The sequence below is a fragment of the Rhinatrema bivittatum genome, chromosome 2, assembly GCF_901001135.1.
Source record: "Rhinatrema bivittatum chromosome 2, aRhiBiv1.1, whole genome shotgun sequence".
NCBI classification, from domain to species: Eukaryota; Metazoa; Chordata; class Amphibia; order Gymnophiona; family Rhinatrematidae; genus Rhinatrema; species Rhinatrema bivittatum.
Window position 1 is genome coordinate 639,570,761 of NC_042616.1, and position 14,242 is coordinate 639,585,002.

The 14,242-nt window shown below is 44.4% G+C and overlaps 2 non-coding genes across 2 annotated transcripts; both read right to left on the reverse strand.

The window, feature by feature from the left end:
* Positions 1–9,851: 9,851 nt before the first annotated feature.
* Positions 9,852–9,924, reverse strand: TRNAV-CAC. The gene has a single exon. It is a non-coding gene; the product is annotated as a tRNA-Val (tRNA).
* A 510-nt stretch (positions 9,925–10,434) lies between these two features.
* On the reverse strand, positions 10,435–10,507 carry TRNAI-UAU. The gene has a single exon. It is a non-coding gene; the product is annotated as a tRNA-Ile (tRNA).
* Between the last annotated feature and the right edge of the window lie 3,735 nt (positions 10,508–14,242).

Genomic DNA, 14,242 nt, shown 5'->3' on the forward strand with positions numbered 1-14,242 from the left:
TGTGTAAACAGGAGTGGATGTCATCATCTACCAGTAAATGTCCAACAATAGTAGCTGATTTTTTAGTTTTTTAAATTGTACTTAAAACTTTTGTCATAATGAAGTCCATAGTCAATATTACTACCACTACTACTTTACATTTCTATACTGCTACATGAAATATGAACCGCTGTACAAACATACAAAAATATGGCTTCATACACTTGACTTAAAGAGTTGCAGACTTGCACTGGCTGGAATCGTCAACAAAGGGCAATGGGATGAGTCATTTCATTCATAGTGAAGTTCATAGTTGACATCTTAATGAATAGGCTTCATACATTTAGCTTAAAGAGTTGCAGACTTGCACTGGTTGGAAACCCTGACAAAGGGCAATGGGATGAGTCATTTTATTTATTTTTTTCATCATGTTTTAAAATGTTGTTTCCATTTGTTTTATTACTTTACATTTGTTACACTGGTTTTATGAACCTAGCCTTACTTAGGCACATAGTCATACTTTATGCACGTAATTACAATTTTATTTGTGGAAAAAAGTTATATGCACAAAGCAAACAAAACAAATGAAATGACAGTATATCCCTGTCCACTTTTAGCAGTCTCCAGGATATTGATTCTTTCACCTTTTCTACTTAGGTCTCTCTCTTTTCCTCTATAACACTATCACAGTCTGCTGATGATGCAGATTCTTATAACACAATGGGGCAGATTTTAAAACCTGCGTGCGGGGGCAGATTTGTTCATGCAACCCGGTGAGAACAAATCTATGCCCGATTTTATAACATGCGCATGCAGCTGTGCGCATGTTATAAAATCCAGGGTCGGCGCGCGCAAGGGGGTGCACAATTGTGCAACTTGTGCGCGCCGAGCTGCGCAACCTGCCTCTGTTCCTTCCGAGGCCGCTCTAAAATTGGAGGGAAATTTCCTTCTGCCCCCCCCCCCCGCACCTTCACCTCCCTTCCCCTACCTAACCCATCCCCCAGCCCTATCTAGAAAAACCCCATACCTTTATTGAAGAAGTTACGTGCGCCGGCTGATGGCTGGCCCGCGATCCCGGGCACAGCGGCAAATGGCCGCTGTGCCTGGAGGCTCAGGCCCCGCCCCGCCCTTGGACCTCCCCTGACCACCCACTCCCCGCCCCTTTTTGCAAGCCCCGGGACATACACGTGTCCCGGGACTTGCGCGCGCCGCCGAGCCTATACAAGATAGGCTCGGCACGCACAGGGGCAGCTTGGGGCAGCTTTTCGGGGGTTACGCGCGTACCTTACATGCGTAACCCTTTGAAAATCTGCCCCTATATTCTTATCTGCTCTAGATGCTCTCGCCACTCCTGTCCCTCATCCTGTAATGAGAACCAAATCCCAATCTTGGCTTATCCCCCAAACCTACTTGCTATATTCTATTATTACTACTATTTATAATTTGTAAAGCACTACTAGACATTTGCAGTAATTTGCAGATACACATAAGAGATTGTCTCTGTTGCATGGAGTCTACAATCAAACATACTTGACAAACAGGAGTCTATGGAAAATGTATGTAGTACCTCCAGTCATTTCTTCCTTCTGCCATATTCTCAATCTATCCGTTTCCATTACAAGTGTTCCTGATACTTTTAAACATGCTGTGATCACACCATTCCTCAAAAAACCTTCACTGGACCCTATCTTTCTATCTTCCTCCTGCCATTAATGTTCAAACTACTTTAACATGATGTCTACCTCCATTGTCTTGACTTTCTTGAATCTCAGACTATTTTTGATCTACTCCAATCTGACTTTTGTCCTTTTCATCCCACTGAGATAGCCCTTTCCACTTTCCATAGTTAAGGACACCTCTCTGTTGCTTTTGGCACAGTTAATCACAGTCTACTCCTTGATTTTCTGTGCTCATTTGAATTCTGGGACTCCATTTTATCTCTGTTCTTCCCTTATGTCTTCCAGTGCTGCATTAGAGGTTCTCTTGGTGGAACTTCCTCCAAAACCATTCCATTATCAGTTGGCATGCCCCAAGGATCTGGGCACTTTCCTCTCTTTGCTTTCATTGCTTTGGTGGTTTCATCTTGACCCATAGCTTTCAATACTGTCTTTATGTTGATGACTCCCAGTTTTATCTCCCTGCACTGGAACTTTCATCTGGAATCCAGTCTTAGATCTTGACTTCTTTATCAGACATAGCTGCCTAGATGTGCATTCACTACCTATAGCTTAACATGGCCAAGACAGAACTTTTTATAATTCCTTCCAAACTTGCTTCCCTTTACACATTTTTCTATCTCAGTGGATAACACTGTCATCCTTCCTGTCCTTTGGAACGCAACCTTGGAGTTATCTTTGACTCCCCTTTCTCCTCTGATCACATTGTTAAAATGTGTCTTTTTTATATTATAAAACATCATCAAATCTTCTATTTCCTTTCAGAACATGCAGCTCTTATCCACTTTCTTGTCACCGCCTGCTTGGACTACTGCTACTTTCTCCCTGCGGATCTACCAATGAACCATCTTTCACTGTTACAGTCTATCCAAAATTCAGCTGTGTGACCTATCTTCTTCCAATGTCATAACCACTTTTTCATGGCTTTACATTGACTCCCTATCTGCTTCAACATTCAATTCAAACTAATTCTTCTCACCTACAAGTTCATTCACTCTGTAGCTTTATGTTACATATCTCTACCATGACCTGCCTCATGTTCATGTCTGTTTTCTTCAACTAGAATGTACGTTTCATGGAGTAGACACTGTCTCTATTTCATGTATCTCTAATGTGCTGCATAACTCTATTAGTAGCACTACAGAGATGTTAAGAAATAGAAGTGATATGCACGATCTCCACAGGAATCAACAGTAAAATAGAATCAATAAAGGGAAGAGGGTAGAGATTTGGAACAGGCTTCTATCAGAGATCATAGGATCGAAAACAGTGACAGATATCAAGCATGGATGGGATAGACACAAAGGGACCTTAGAGCCACAAATCAAGTTGCACCTGTGAAAGCACAATTGGCAGGTAGAAACAGGTAAACTGTATGGGCCAAGCAGTTCTTATATGCTAACATTGTCTGGTTTTTATGTTTCTATGCTTCTAACTAAAATTAGAAATCTATTATTTTGGCACAATTCATGCTTTTATATTAAAAGAAAAAGTGGGTAGGATGTTACATCATACCACTTAGCTTTCTTATATAAATGTTTTTATTATTGATAATAACAACACAAGCTCTATTGTAAAGTCATCATTACCATAATGGGTTAGTATAGAATAATGCAAACTACATACAGTATCATCAAGGAGCAATAAGAAACAATAGCAGAAGATAAACTGTTGCACAAAATACCCTCCCATCTTCCCTCCCACCCTCAATGAAACAAAAAAGTATAGAAAGTCAGTTAAGGCATGGAACTTCATAACAAGTTAGGAGTATTACACATAAGATAAAAATCAAAACCTACTAGATCAGATTTCTTTTCATAGCAAAAATTAACTGAACCCCAGAGAAGACAGCCAAACTTCACCACCTGAGATATGGCATGGCTGGTGCCCCTGGCGGTGAGAAATGAGGAGTTCCTGTTCCTTATTGCTGGGGTCAGAAGAAATTGCCAAAGGATGAGGTGGGCCTAGAGGGGACTCCAAGCTAAATGCAATAGAGATGGATCCTACCCCTGCAGGAACTAAGAAGTTGGGTGATGGTAAGGGGGTAGGGTGGGGTGGAGGTGATAGGAATGGTGTGGGGGGCATGTTGGGGGCAATTGTTGGGTGGGTGTGTTAGGGTTGGGTGTGGGACAATTGCAGGGGTGATAGGGGTTGGGTGTGGGGCAATTGAAGCGGTGATAGGGGTTGGGGAACGTGCAGGGTTATGGAGGTGTACAAGGGGGGGGTTTAATGTGGTCTTCTGGTAAGGCAAGAGGCAATAGACATATATGGAAGCTGTTACAGGTTTATATGTCATTAATGGCATGACCACTGCATATATGTTCCAAATTTATTATACTGAATGAGTTAAAGAATATGGTAGGATAACAAGCGATGACTTGAGTCAAAGTCATAAACAGAGTAAAAGTCCAAGTAAGAGAAAGAAAATCCTCAAGAACGTATTACAGGTTTTATTGAAGGCTTCTATTTCAGAGCACAATTCCCTTCTTCCAGAAAGGAAAGAATTGGGCTACTCATTCAGTTAATCTTACATTCCAAACTGTGTGCTATCTGTAGTTCTGTAGTTTTCTCTTTTTAAAGATAATGTATCAGAACTGAGTTTTCAGAATGGCTGGGCTGATCTGCTAGCTCCCTCCTGAAACTGGGTTCTTTTGTGTTCAGGGAGTTTTTCCTGTGCTGGTGAACTTTCTGGCCAATGGAAGAACACCGAATTTAGCTGCATGATGGAAGAGCAAATTCTTTTTCATTCAGCATATAGCTAAACTCTGGAATTCATTGCTAGGGCATGTGGTTTCAGCAGTTAGTGTTACTGGGTTTAAAAAAGGTTTGGATACATTCCTAGAGGTTAAATCCATAAACTGCTACTCGGGTAATTAATAAGCAACAGTAGCTTGTGATTTGTCTAATATTTGAGTTAGTAATGCTACTGACTCAAGATTTCAGTTAAAAACATTGCAAGTATTAATCTGGAGATCACAGAACCAGCAACTCTGAACACAAAACACTGTATTCCTATTTCTCTGTATAGATTAAGAATATGAAGAAGAAGGTCCGGGAATGGCTGGAGCAGCTGCATGCAAGGTGAGAATAGGCCAGAGAGGTAGGTTAATAATATGAAATCTAACTTCCAATCTGCATTTGATATACTTATTTCCTTTCCCTTTATATAAATAATTGAGCAGCAACAAAGAATGTTTCATGCAAAGGCCATCATAATACCCATTTGTATCACCAGAGGTAATACACCAGTCACATTTAATCATAGGCTTTTTTGGTTTAATATTATGAAACAACCACAAAATTCTTCTTAATAATCAAAACCAAAAATATATTTTTATATACTGTATATATCACTGGTAAAAAAGTTTTAATTTTAATTTTATTTTAAATTGAAACACACATATCCTTAGAAAGAGAGCTGTAGAAATAAAAAAAATTGAAAGGAAAAAACCTCAGACAGCTCACATTGGCATACCAAACAGACCAGTGAAAAGAGCACACAGGAAAAAAAACTTGCACCAAAAGCACAAGCACCAAATATTTATCAAAAAGTGCATAGCAACATGATTGCACCATTCAGTGAGCAAAACAGCTTTCAAAAAAAGAATTTATTTTGAACCAGAATGACTGCAAATATCATTATACAGTGCTTTATCAAAACAAGCATCCGAAGAAATGCCAACGTGGGCCTTGTTTTGTGACTGCTGCTTCAGGGCATCTATTCAGCATGCTTCCTCCAAACTTCCAATGTAATCTTCAGCAATCATTCTTAACTTCCACTCTAGAAAAAGGAAGCTTAAAGGCCAACTTATACAAGGAGCAACCAATCAGTAGTCTTCATAGCAAGCACATGATTTTCCAAATTATAAAAGCTGGCTCAGTTCAATCGCTGCATTAAGCCCTGTGGGAAATGAAGAACACAAATCTGCTGGTCACACATAAGCAGAGAAACATACAGCAGAAAAAGACCATATGGCCCATCCAGTCTGACCATCCACCTAATTAATTTGCTTTATAATTCCCATCAGTTCCTTACAGATACCCTGTATTTATACCATATTTTCGTAAATTCAGATACCATCTTTTCCTGCACCACCTCCACTGGAAAACCATCCATGTATCCACTACCCTCTCTGTAAAGAAATATTTCCTAAGATTACTCCTGAGTCTACCCTCTTTCATCTTCATCCCATGAACCCTTATTCTAGAGCCTCCTTTATGTTGAAAGAGGCTCACTTCCTGTGGATGGAAACATTTGAGATATATAAATGTCTCTATTATATCTCCCCATCTTGTTTTTTTTCTATAGTGTTTATATTTAGATTTTTAAGTATATCCCCCATATATTTTAGAACGAAGACCACTGACCATTTTAGTAGCCACGCTCTGGACTGACACCAACTGGTTTACATCCTTTTGAAGGTGCGGTCACCAGAATTGTACACAGTATTCCAAGTAATGTCTCACCATAAGACCTATACAAGAGCAATATCACTTACCTTTTTCTGCTGACCATTTCTCTCCCTATGCAGTCTATCATCTTTCTGACTTTTGCCATAGCTTCATCAACCTTTTTGGTCACCTTAAGATCATCAGATGCAATCACCCCAGATCCCACTTATTGCGTTCATGGACCCATGGCCTGAGGTGGTGTTGACGCCACCTGTGGGGAAACCCCTACAGGTCCACACCGTCGGGTGGCAAGGCCGGATGAGAAACAGAGGCCAGCTGGAGCTTCACTACTACCAGCCCGCGTTCCCCACAGGTTGAACCCTTGGGTACTGGGGCCAGTTGGTCTTAGGTGGGCCTCTGCATGGATTATCCCAGGGAGTAAACGAGGGACCATGGTGGCAACCAGGAGAGAGAGGTTGGAGGCCTGAAGCCAAAGGCGGCACTGATCCAGTCCAGTAGGCCAGGCAAGAGGCGGTGAGTGTGGCCGGGCCTAGACCAGGAGAATGGAGGCACAAGGTGTGGTCGTGTTTGGTCCAGAGGTCTGAGACAGGAAGCAGTAAGCATGGTCAGGTTCGGTCCAGAAGGTCAGGGGCAGGCAGCAGTAAGCATGGTTAGGTCTGCTCCAGAGGTCAGAAACAGGCAGCAGGAACAGTAACAGGAAAACTGGAACAGCAACTTGAGAACTCGAGCAAGCGAGAGTGAGGAGACCTGTTGCCAAGGCAAGCTCTGACTGTCAGAGCTTGCCTTATATACCCAGGACAGGCGTCATCACTAGGGCCGTGGGAAGCTTTCCTGCTGCGACCCCTTTAAATCTTGACCAGCAGTGAGCACACGTGCTGGTGTGCCTAGGGGCAGGGGCTAGGCAAGGCGGCATGGCATCACTCCCTCACCATGGCTGGGAGGTGTCCCACACAGAGGTCAAGGCGGTGGTACCCCTCCACCACGGAGGAGGTGAGGAGCAGTCCGGAGCCAAACCGAGGACCTGGGAAGCAGCAGGATCATGACAGTAAGGAAACATGGAATGTGTTGTGGATGTATAAGGAGTGTGGAAGACAGAGCTGGTACATGATTGGTCCCACGCGTCTGGCAACCGAGAATGGTCCAATGTACTTGGGAGCCAAGCGTTGCAAAGGCAATTTCAGGCATATATAGTGTGTGCTCAACCACACTTTATCTCCTGTTTGGAAGATGGGCACTGGTCTGCGGTGAGCATCCGTGATCCTTTTGGCGTCGTTGGCAGCCTCCTGGAACATCTTGGTCATATGAACCCACACTGCATTTAGAGCTTGGACTGCGGCTTGGGCCGCAGGAAAGGAGACGGATAGTCGAATGGGCAGCGGAGATTGTGGTTGATGGTCGTACACAATGGAGAATGGAGAGGCTCTGCTGGATTCACAGACGTGGGAATTGTGTGAAAATTCCGCCCAGGGTAGCAGTTGCGCCCAATTGTCCTGTCGATCATTGGAGTAGGCCCTCAGGAAGGTCTTCAGGGAGCAATTGGTGCGCTCTGCCTGCCTGTTTGCTTGAGGATGGTAAGCGGTGATAAGACATAACTTGACCCAGAACTTTTGGCAGAGGGCTCGCCAGAACGAACGGGGGCATGCAGTCAGTGGTGATGTATTTGGGCAGACTGTGTATCCAGAAGACGTGGATGAAGAAGAAGCGAGCCAGTTTGGGAGCAGATATCAGAGCAGGCAGAGGGATGAAATGGGTCAAGTTAGAGAAGCAGTCCATAATTACTAGGGATGTGAATCGTGTCCCCTATCGTCTTAACGATTGAAATCGTCTGGCAGGAGAAGAAAATCGTGTTTGGCACGATTGTTTCGTTAAAAAATCGTTAAAAAATGATACAGAAAATGATACAATTTGACACTTTTCAGGTCAGTTAAGGTCAGTTTAGGAATGAATATGTATTCCTATTGGCTGCCTTCTTATTTATTCATGTTACCAAGGTTCCCACTGACAATATATGGGGGATGGGAAATGGAAACAGTTGGTAGCTTGACAAAAAAAGTAATGTGATCAGTCAATGTGACTAGAACTTGTGCCCTAACCCTGATACCAGGGGTGTTGTGATCTTCCTGCACAGAGTGCCCTAACCCTGACACCAGGGGAGTTGTGATCTTCCTGTACACAGTGCCCTATCCCTATTAATACCAGGAGTATTGTGATCTTCCTGCACACAGTGCCCTAACCCTGATACCAGGGGTGTTGTGATCTTCCTGCACACAGTGCCCTATCCCTATTAATACCAGGAGTGTTGTGATCTTCTTGCACACAGTGCCCTATCCCTATTAATACCAGGAGTGTTGTGATCTTCCTGCACACAGTGCCCTAACCCTGACACCAGGGGTGTTGTGATCTTCCTGCACACACAGTGCCCTATCCCTATTAATACCAGAAGTGTTGTGATCTTCCTGCACACAGTGCCCTATCCCTATTAATACCAGAAGTGTTGTGATCTTCCTGCACACAGTGCCCTAACCCTGATACCAGGGGTGTTGTGATCTTCCTGCACACAGTGCCCTAACACTGACACCAGGGGTGTTGTGATCTTCCTGCACACAGTGCCCTATCCCTATTAATACGAGGAGTCATTTGAAATGACATTTGAAATGACAGGTACCAGCGCACCCAGGTTACTGTATAGGCGCTGTATTAAGCGCCTATACAGTAAAATGGGTTGCGCGGGAATAACCCTTCCCTAACACTTCACAGTCGCGGCATGCATTTGCATGCAATTAGAAGAGAGTATCAGGCGCTAGGTCAAGAGAACTGTGCGTGCGGGGAGGAAGGGTGCACCTGGCAATGCCGCACTCTTTCTGCCACGGTTTTAGAGTATCGATCTGTTTATCAGCTCCAGTGGCAGCATCCTCTGCTAAGTATGTAGAGAAGGGATCAGAGTGGACTTGGAAGATCTGGAGACATTTCTAAATAAGGGAAGGCCCACGCTTTGCAAAATGCAAGCACATGGCAAAGACACAGGTCCTGGCAAACAAATGGGGCATTTAACTAACACTGGCATGCTTTATAAGCCACAGAAGCAGCAGCCCTTAGGACTAGCATCTGGGGAGTTTGGAAGTGGCAGAAAAGAGGAAAAGTGTTTCCCAATCTGATCCCATGCCCTCAACCCTTTCCATCATTCAGGTAAGAGGCAAGCAGCCCCCTGCCAAACATAAGAAGTGAAAAGCTATGATGGAAGAAATGGAACAGGTTTCAATAGCAATGCCCCAGGACAGGAGAGAAGCAGCAGTCAAAGTTAGAAAAAGGGGCAGTTCTGAAATAAATGCCCTTGATAGCCAGCCCCTGCAGCTAGAAGAGAATGAGGGCTTGAAAATAGAACTACAAGGATAAAAGTGAAGCAAGATGTTTTGAGGATCCTCCACTAGCACCTGAGGTCTTTCCACAAATGCTAATTTTCTCTCAGAGAGTAACTGCAAGGAAATGACCAACTTTTGCATTCATTCTGCCCTGTCATTCCAGTCCATACTGCTAAGGATATACTGTTGCAGTCCATCACAGGGGATGACCACCTCAGGGACAACAGGACTAGTGCAAGACAGTTATTGTCACTGTCTTCTATTGCACTCAACCCTCCTGGATAGCTGTGCTTGCAAGATCTTTGTAGGATTGCTCCCAAGCTGTTCCTAACAAGGTCCCATAACAATACAAGCATTCACTGACACCAATACAGCTGATGGCGGAACATCTATAAAATGCTCATCCACTGCTAGAAACATAAAGTGGCTCCATTGGGATTTGAACCAAAGACCTTCTGTGTGTGAAACAGATGTGATAACCTCTACACCATGGAACCATTTCCTTGACTGATCTCTTCCTTATTACACTTTCAAACACCTATCCAGTTATTTTAGAATACTGTTTGAATAATTCATGGGATAATCGCCTAAGCCACCATTCACATTCTAACATTTTTTACTCTTGGCAAAAAATAGATCTTCCAAGAGCCATCCCATCTATCATGAAAAATTTGTTTTACTAGAGTCACTGCTGAATTCTTTTTACCACACAAGATGTTGGCTTAGGAGTTTACCTAAAGCTTCCGTATTTCGTCTCCAGTAGCCATTCCCACACTTCTTCTGGGGAAGACGATATCTGCTATGAATTTGCATGAGCTCAAGTAGCAAGCATAGAAGGAAGGGCCTGTAAATCTATCCCACGCATATAGATTGTGGGTATCCTGAAAACCTGACAGGTGGGGTTTCCACTGCACATATATAGAACCCATTGGTCTTCAACTTGCTTTTTCGGTATCTAAGTTATCCTTGCACTCAGACTCATGCCTGTTTCTGCAGCAAGTTAAAAATGGCTCCACTGGGGATTGAACCCAGGCCCTTCTGTGTATAAAGCAGATGTGATACCCACTACACTATGAAACCAAATGACCCCTTTTTTTAATCTGTGAGCAACAGTCCAACCCTTGATGCCCGCCTAAAGGAGGACTAATTGAACAAGCATCTCAGCTGGAGAAGTGCATTCATTGAAAACAAAATATAAAAATGAAATCAGTGGAGCAACTTGTTTCTTTTTTTAAAATTTATTTTATTTATTAAAAATTCTTGTATACCATCGTTCATAATATACATAACAACGGTTTACATGTTACAAAATTATAAAATCAAACTGAAATATCTAAAAGGTACAGTAAAATATGATAAAAAATAAAATTGTTAATCAATTATTAATAAAAGAACATAAAACAAAGATAAAAATAATGTTTCTTTAAACCAATGAGTCCTTTTTTTCAAGATAGTCAAGATAAGCCTGTTCGAAAAGCTTTTTTAAAAGCTTTAAACTCTGACTCTAAACTCTTAGGGTCCAAAATGAGCTGAAGGGGACCCGTGAACTAAAGGAATCCTACTTGTTTCATTTCTGTCAAACAGAATGATTTCTATAAGCAATTATGGTCAAAAGACCCATGGAAATCATAGGCATAGCAAGAGTTGCAAATGTATGGAGAAAGGTTCATACACTGTGGAGCGGGCAGGCTGCAGAGAAGGGATGGATTGGCATACTGTCAAGCAATAGGGATGTGAATCGTTTTTCAACGATTAAAATTATCGTCCGATAATGTTAATATCGTCTTAAATCGTTATAGAACACGATACAATAGAAATTCTAACGATTTATCGTTAAAAATCGTTAAATCGTGTTAGTGCGCACTAACGAGAGTTAGTGCGCACTAACTCCCCGTTAGTGCGCACTAACTCGATTTAGTGCGCACTAACTGAAAATGATACAAATAAACACTTTCCAGGTCACTGAAGGTCAGTTAGGAATGAATATGTGTTCCTATTGGCTGGCTGCCCTCTTATCTATTGATGTTACCAAGGTTACCACTGAGGTGATGGTTGGGGGGATGGGAAATGGTACTGGAAACTAACGAACACCAACAGAAAATGAAACAAAGTGTTCACACTTCCCAGGTCAGTAAAGGTCACTTAGGAATGAATATGTATGTATGTATTCCTATTGGCTGGCTGTGCTCTTATCTATTGATGTTACCAAGGCTAACACTGAGGTAATGGTTGGGGGGATGTGAAATGGAAACAGTTGGAAGCTTGACAAAAAAAGTAATGTAATGATCAGCACTCACCTGACTAGAACTTGTTTGTTTATTATTTTTGTTAGCAGGCACCTGAAATGCTAGTGCATGTTGAATTTGCCAATCACTGTGCATTTTAGAAAGGTGGTCCTGGCTGGAACTGTACACAGTTCAAATATATGTAATTGATTGTTGGTAAGTGTATTTTTTAAGTAGCCACACTGGCACAAGTATGTTTACTTTTCCTCCTACTTAACTCACTAGCTCAGCTTTGTAAGAAGGGCTTCTCTGCTTGTGTGTTGTTTTTGTTTGGTGTGAGGAGAGCAGAAACATCAGATCTTTATTCAATCTACTACAGTCATCTCTTACAGTGCCCTATCCCTATTAATACCAGGAGTGTTGTGATCTTCCTGCACACAGTGCCCTAACCCTGATACCAGTCTGAGACAGCTCCCTCCCTGCATTACTAGTGAGAGGCTGGCTTCACAGACAGGGGGGAGCTGCCTGACCCTCACTCCTGACTTCCCCCATGTCCCAGCTAGTGAATGGTGTGTGGGTAAGGGGGGGGGGGGGGGAGGGGGATGGTGAAGTCTGAGACAGCTCCCTCCCTGCATTACTAGTGAGAGGCTGGCTTCACAGACAGGGGGGAGCTGCCTGACCCTCACTCCTGACTTCCCCCATGTCCCAGCTAGTGAATGGTGTGTGGGTGAGGGGGGGGGGGGGGAGGATGGTGAAGTCTGAGACAGCTCCCTCCCTGCATTACTAGTGAGAGGCTGGCTTCACAGACAGGGGGGAGCTGCCTGACCCTCACTCCTGACTTCCCCCATGTCCCAGCTAGTGAATGGTGTGTGGGTGAGGGGGGGGGAGGATGGTGAAGTCTGAGACAGCTCCCTCCCTGCATTACTAGTGAGAGGCTGGCTTCACAGACAGGGGGGAGCTGCCTGACCCTCACTCCTGACTTCCCCCATGTCCCAGCTAGTGAATGGTGTGTGGGTGAGGGGGGGGAGGATGGTGAAGTCTGAGACAGCTCCCTCCCTGCATTACTAGTGAGAGGCTGGCTTCACAGACAGGGGGGAGCTGCCTGACCCTCACTCCTGACTTCCCCCATGTCCCAGCTAGTGAATGGTGTGTGGGTGAGGGGGGGGGGGGGGAGGATGGTGAAGTCTGAGACAGCTCCCTCCCTGCATTACTAGTGAGAGGCTGGCTTCACAGACAGGGGGGAGCTGCCTGACCCTCACTCCTGACTTCCCCCATGTCCCAGCTAGTGAATGGTGTGTGGGTGAGGGGGGGGGGGGTGGATGGTGAAGTCTGAGACAGCTCCCTCCCTGCATTACTAGTGAGAGGCTGGCTTCACAGACAGGGGGGAGCTGCCTGACCCTCACTCCTGACTTCCCCCATGTCCCAGCTAGTGAATGGTGTGTGGGTGAAGGGGGGGGAGGATGGTGAAGTCTGAGACAGCTCCCTCCCTGCATTACTAGTGAGAGGCTGGCTTCACAGACAGGGGGGAGCTGCCTGACCCTCACTCCTGACTTCCCCCATGTCCCAGTTAGTGAATGGTGTGTGGGTGAGGGGGGGGGGGGAGGATGGTGAAGTCTGAGACAGCTCCCTCCCTGCATTACTAGTGAGAGGCTGGCTTCACAGACAGGGGGGAGCTGCCTGCCCCTCACTCCTCCGAGGTATTGTGATCTTCCTGCACACAGTGCCCTATCCCTGATACCAGGGGTGTTGTGATCTTCCTGCATGCAGTGCCCTATCCCTATTAATACCAGGAGTGTTGTGATCTTCCTGCATGCAGTGCCCTATCCCTGATACCGGGATGTGTGCAAGAAGATCACAACACCCCCGGTATCAGGAATAGGGCACTGTGTGCAGGAAGATCACAATACCCCCGGTATCAGGAATAGGGCACTGTGTGCAGGAAGATCACAACACCCCTGGTATTAGGGATAGGGCACTGTGTGCAGGAAGATCACAACACTCCTCATATTAATAGGGATAGGGCACTGTATGCAGGAAGATCACAACACCCCTGGTGTCAGGGTTAGGGCACTGTGTGCAGGAAGATCACAACACTCCTGGTATGAATAGGGATAGGGCACTGTGTGGAGGAAGATCACAACACCCCTGGTGCCAGGGTTAGGGCACTGTGTGCAGGAAGATCACAACACTCCTGGTATTAATAGGGATAGGGCACTGTGTGCAGGAAGATCACAATACCCCTGGCATCAGGGTTAGGGCACAAGTTCTAGTCACATTGACTGATCACATTACTTGTTTTGTCAAGCTACCAACTGTTTCCATTTCCCATCCCCCATATACTGTCAGTGGGAAACTTGGTAACATGAATAAATAAGAGGGCAGCCAATAGGAATACATATTCATTCCTAAACTGACCTTAACTGACCTGAACAGTGTCAAATTGTATCATTTTCAGTTAGTGCGCACTAACTCCCAGTTAGTGCGCACTAACTCCCGTTAGTGCGCACTAACTCAAGTTAGTGCGCACTAATCGGGAAAAAACGATTTTTAACGATTTTTTAACTAAAAAATCGTGCCTAACACGATTTTC